The following is a 6396-nucleotide window of genomic DNA, read 5'->3' as shown; positions in this document are numbered from 1 at the left end:
CCACATAGAAATGGAAAACAGACTCCAAGTCTAGAGACCCAGTGACTTTTCATGCCAAGATCCATTATTTCTAAGGCTATTTTTGCTTTTCCAAAGTTTGGTTGTATGAGTCAATAAAAAGTCCAACACTGCTTTTAAAAAGCCTAAGTTTGAAGAGATTTTCTGTCACTTGCAACCAACTTGTCCTGGTGGGCCTCGTGAATGGCACTGCCTTTTTTCACATCTCTGCTTTTTTAATCCATACTCTACATACAGAAAGTTTCCAAGTCATCTTGGTTTCCCTGTTTAAAATAAGGATCACAGGGGCACCTGGGTGGCTTAGTTGGTTAAGCATCCGACTTTGGCTCAGGTCAGATCTTGTGGTTCATGAGTTCGAGCCCTGCATTGGGCTCTGTGCTGACAGCCTGGAGCTTGCTTAGGATTCTATGCCTCCCTCTCTCTCTGGCCCTTCCCCTCTCGAGCTCTGTCTCTGTCAAAAATAAGTAAACATTAAAAAAATAATTAAAATAAGGATTGCACACTCATGAAGGTAGAGATACATGAAATTTCATTGAACATGGGATGGTTTTGGCAGACCCAGAATACACTAACTTTTCATTATCTCTCACAATGGGGTCCTCCCTTTCCAAATTGGAGATTTGGTCCTCCCCAAAATAAATTCTAAAGGAATATATCTGAAAGACAAATATTTGGCCACAAAACAAAGATGAAGGGAAAGAAAGGAAAATTCTGTGTATTAACTAACAGCATTTGTCTTCCACACATTAGTGAGAAGAGGCTGTATCAGTTAGGGTTGTGTTTAATAGCAGGTAAAAGAACACCACCTCAAGAGTTGCTTAATTAAACAGGGTCATTGGGGGTCACTGATATTGTGTGTTTCTATGATTCTCTTGGCCTTTTCATTATGACGGCAATAGAGTTACAGTCCCAGCCATCATGTTCGCATTCAAGACAGAAATAAGGAAGTAATAAGAGTCAAGGGACAGATATGTATCCTTATAGTAGAAAAGCAAAAGCTCTCCCAGAAGGTTCTATATTAGATAAAATCTTTATGTCTCATTGGCCAGAACAGGGTCCAGAGGTTACATATAGCTGAAAGAGAGGCTGAGAAGGTAGGGAAAGGATTGTCATAAATGGCTTGGAACTATCATAATCCGTTACCTAAGGCTAGACATATTGTCCCCCCCCCCCCCCAAATTAGAGTTCTACTGTCAGGGAAGAAAAGGCCAAACCATGCCATGTGGGAAAGTATGCTCACCACAGGAAGCAATGGAGCAGAGTATGATGCTGAAAACATGGCTGGAACTACAACTCTCACACCTTGCTGGTGGGAAACCCAAAAGGTACAGTCACTTTGAAAAACAGTTTGGTGGTTCATGACATGCCTAAATGTGCTTTGCAGATGTGATTAAGGATCTTGAGATGGAGGAACGTATCCTAGATCACCCCCAATGTAATCACAGGGGTCCTTACAAGAGGGAGGCAGGAGAGTCAGAGTTAGAGAGAGAAGTGCTAAGGAAGTAAGGAAACAGAGGTGGGTGTGGTACACTTTGAAGATGAGAGAAAGGGTCATGAGCCAAGGAATGGGGGTGGCCTGGGGATGCTAGAAAATTAAAGGGTTCTCTTTCCCAGCCTCCACGAGGGACACAGCACTGCCAACACCTTGATTTCAGACTGCTGACTTCCAGAACAGTAAGAGAATAAATCTGGGTTGTTTTTAAGCCACTAAGTTTGTGGTCATTTGTTACCGGCTAGTATTCCTCTCTTTGGGCATCCAGACCAGTTCTTATTTTTCTGTGCACATCTTTGTAAGTATGTCTGCCCTGTCTTCTTTTAAAGTAACATCTTTAGGGGCGCCTGGGTGGCGCAGTCGGTTAAGCGTCCGACTTCAGCCAGGTCACGATCTCGCGGTCCGTGAGTTCGAGCCCCGCATCAGGCTCTGGGCTGATGGCTCGGAGCCTGGAGCCTGTTTCCGATTCTGTGTCTCCCTCTCTCTCTGCCCCTCCCCCGTTCATGCTCTGTCTCTCTCTGTCCCAAAAATAAATAAACGTTGAAAAAAAAAATAAAAAATAAAGTAACATCTTTATTGACCCGTCATTCATATACAATCAATTTAAAGTGTACAATTCAGTGGTTTTTAGTATAGTTACAGGATTGTGTAACAATCACTGGTGAATTCTAGAATACTTTCTTTTTCTAAATGTTTATTTACTTATTTTTGAGAGAGAGAGAGAGAGAGAGAGAGAGGAAGAGCATGGTCAGGAGAGGGCAGAGAGAGAGGGAGACGGAGAATCCCAAGCAGGCTCCGTGCTGTCAGCACAGAGCCTGACATGGGGCTCGAACTCACAAACCTCGAGCTCATGACCTGAGCCGCAATCAAGAATCAGATGCTTAACTCATTGAACCCCAATTCTAGAACATTTTCAAACACCTCAAAAAGAAACCCTATGCCCTTTAGCTGTCATCTTCTATTCTTCCCATTCCCTCCAGCCCTAGGTAACTACCAATCTAGTTCCATATCTGTAGATAGGCATATTCTGGACATCTCATATAAAAGGGATCATACAACATAGGGTCTTTAGTGACTGGTTTATTTCCCTTTACACAATGTTTTCAAGACTCATTCATGATGTAGCACGTATCAGTACTTCATTTGTTTTTATTGCTGAATAATATTCCACTGTATAGATTTATGCCACATTTTATTTATCTATTCATCAGTTGATTGGCATTTGAGTTGTCTCCACTTCTTGGCGATTATAAAGTTGCTTATAAACATTCAAGTTTTTGTCTGGAAGAATAGCACATTCAGTTAGTTATTAACAAGCATTTATTAACTGCCTATTATGTACACAACACAGGGGTAGGAGTGGGGGTTCTGGGGAGGGGGAGATGTAGGAGGGCAGATACCCAAAAGAACTATAAAATGTAGCTCCTGTCCTCTGACTAGTTGGGGAAGGCAGACAGGGTTTCAAGAAATATTTAAATAACGAATGATAATCATGTGAATTATTTTCTTGGGATAATTTTCTTTTCATGTCTAAGAACAAAATACCCAATTTATATTCCCCAACTGAGTATAAAAGTGGGCTGGAGTCTTTAGAGTGTAACAGTTAACAAAGACAAGAGACAGGACCGCTTTAAAAAAGACAGCTTTGACGCGTATACATATCACACAGGGTCATGATGTCCTAGAGTAGGGTGTTTGCCCCCAGAGATGTTTTCCTCTAGTTTTCGTCATAGACAAGGACTTGGTACCAGGTCTAAAGACCTCAGTGTCAGGCTGTCAGGGCTGACCTCAGTTCTCCTTGCTGACCTGGGAAAGGGGGCTGTCCTTGCTCCCTGGCTGCTTCTTTCAATGGACCTAAATTGCATTTGTGAAAGTCTAGCAGGATTTCATCAAGGGCAGGCTTCAGGCCCCTAATTCACAGGCAGCGTCATTAGCATCATTTGCTGAGTGTCTGCTAATGCCTGAGATTTAGCAACAAATCTTTCCTGTGTTATCTATAGCTTTAATGCAGGAAATAAATTTGAGTTCTGTCTGCATCATCCAAGGATCAGAGGCAATGGCTCATTGACTCTGCAAGAATTGCTTTTTGTCATCCAGGGATACAATACAAACCAGACTCCATGTGGCTGTGAGGCATGAATAACACTGCAGTTTCTCAAGCTGGCAGGGATAAGATGGGTTTTGTCATTCATTCATTATATAGCTGAGGCAGTGCCACTTATAACTGGTGTGCCTGAATTTGAGGTGTTTAGATAATGTGATAATATCCATTTATTCAGCATCTTCTTTTTTAAAAAAATAAACATATACTTATTATTTTTTATTTTTTGAGAGAGAGTGTGTGCATGTGTGCAAGTGGGGGAGGGGGAGAGGGGGAGAGGGAGAGAGGGGGAGAGAGAGAGAGAGAGAGAGAGAGAGAGAGAGAGAGAGAATCTTAAGCAAGCTCCACACCCAGCTCAGAGATTCATGCGGGCTCTATCTTACCACTGTGAGATCATGACCTGAGCTGAAATCAAGAATTGGATGCTTAACTGACTGAACCACCCAGGTACCCCAACACCTTCTACTATTGTCCACATTTGATCCTCAAAATAGTGCTGAACAGTATAGGAGGGGCAGAAATGCATGTTACCATTTGCCAGATGGTGAGACTTAATGCATAAAGAAAATTCTGGGGCACCTGCGTGGCTCAGTCAGTTAAGTATCCAACTTCAGCTCAGGTCCTGATCTCGTGGTTAGTGAGTTCAATCCCCACGTCCGGCTCTGTGCTGACAGCTGAGAGCCTGGAATCTGCTTCATATTCTGTGTCTGTCTCTCTCTCTGCCCCTCCCCTCTTGCACTGTCTCTCTCTCAAAAATAAACATTAAAAAATTTTTTTAAAGAAAATTGTACCGTTAAGAGTCTTAATCAGTACCAGGACCAAAATCTCAGGTCTCCTGAGCCCCAGACCCTATCTGCCACTTCTGTCCATGGCGAATAAAGAGAAATAAATACCTGTCTGAAGCTAAGAAAAATGTTCAACCTGAGGCCTGGCTGTTATTGGCTCCTTTGGCACCTCCAGCTGGAGTCTACACCTTTCCGGGTTTCAGAAAGCCTCCTTGCTCACCATTGAACTCACTGCTGAGCATCGGTCCAGACACATAGGTGATCCTGAACAAATATTTGTTGAATGAATGAGTGATCGATTGTTTCTAATCATTAAATTCCTTCTCGACCACTGAGTCCAGATAGTTTTGTAGAACCGGTTTCCTTTGGCATCTTTGTTCTTTGCTCAATGTTTTGTTCTTATATTGCATTTGCCATGAAAGAAAACTCCTTTCTTGCATGGGAAAGGCAAACAGCCATGCAAACCTGGAAGATAGCCAAGTCTGCATGGGCAATAAAGGAGGCAAGCCAGTTAGCTATTAACCAGCAGACAAGATAATTTAGCTACTTTTCAAGCTCTAGGTACCTCCCTTTGGAAGCCCTTTCCATACTTTTTCCAGCTCAGAGTGGTAAGGCAGATTAAGGCCTTGGGCAATCACAGTGTGCACTTCCCCTCCCTCCTCTCCCCCAACTGCACCTAGGTGACGGCAGATTAAACAGCAGGAAGCTGGAGGTGTGGTAAGTAACAGACAGGCAGTCTGCAGGCTGAGGGGTAAGTATAGCTGGAAAAGGGCAGCCTCAGGAATTGAAGTTCCTGGGGTCCTGGGGCGGGGGGTGGGGGGGGACTTCAATGGCTTCTTACATTTTCCTTAAATTTCAAATTTACCTTGGTTCCATTTATGGCTTATTTCCCAATGATGACCTCTCAAGGCATTGGGCTACAATTCACAGAATTGTGAAAATATTAGGATATGTTTGAGAGGTGCAGTAGTGTAAAGATGTGTGTAGGATAAGCTAATGTCTGTAATGGGAAATGAGGCAGAAAAGCGAGTTTGGGGGTGAAGTCAGAGACCTCAGGGATAAGTGCTAGCAGTTAAGAGAAAATATTTTCTACTTTATCTCACCAAGTTGATACTGTGCAAAATCAGTTTTCACTTCTTTTTTTTTTTTTTTAGCACATAGTATCTCACAAACATTTATCCTATGGTGAGTGAAGATTTTTGAACATAGACACAGATCTGTCTATGACCAGGAAGTAAGCCCTCATCAGACAGTGAATCTGCCAGCCCCTTGATCTTGGACTTCCCAGCCTCCAGAACCGTGAGAAATAAATTTCTCTTGTTTATAAGCTACCCAGTCTATGGTATACTTCTATAGTATTCTGAACAGATGAAGACAGCACTCTACCCTAGCCAAACACCACGGAAAAAAAGATGGCCCATCCCCACCCGTCAACGAAGGCCAAGTGGGTGACCTAAACTTCCATACTATCTCAAGGTGCCCCCCCTTCCCCTGCAAGAAGATCTGGTGGAGGGCTGGTACTTTCATCCCGACTCAGTAATAATAAAGCTCCTCCTCCCCCAAAAGGGTATCAGTGAAAGCCATGTGGGATGCTAGACTTCCATCCCCACCCAGCAGTAATGAGGCACCCCTTCCCCCTCTTTTCCTGGATGGGGTCAGAATTGGCTAAGTGGGAAGCCGGAACTTTCACCACCATTCAGTGGTAGCAATGTATCCTCCACCTCCTGAACTATCATTGCATTTCCTGTAAACCTATAATTCTTTCAAAATAAAAGTTAAAAAAAAAAGACTAAAAAATTTGCTGTCCTCCTTCATTTTCTCTCGTGATCATGCTAGATGACTGTATATGGTTGGGGGAAGGGACAGCGGGGGCAGGGGGATAGGCAGCAAAGAGAGATTGACCAACCCAACATGACTGAGCCAATTTCTAATTGTTTCCCAATTGGTAAATACTTTGAAACACAGTCTCTCTTTGCAACATTCTGTTGTCCTCAGCACCT

Source organism: Prionailurus viverrinus, chromosome A3 (assembly GCF_022837055.1).
Source record: "Prionailurus viverrinus isolate Anna chromosome A3, UM_Priviv_1.0, whole genome shotgun sequence".
Classification (NCBI taxonomy): domain Eukaryota; kingdom Metazoa; phylum Chordata; class Mammalia; order Carnivora; family Felidae; genus Prionailurus; species Prionailurus viverrinus.
Note: the sequence above shows the minus strand (reverse complement) of the source record.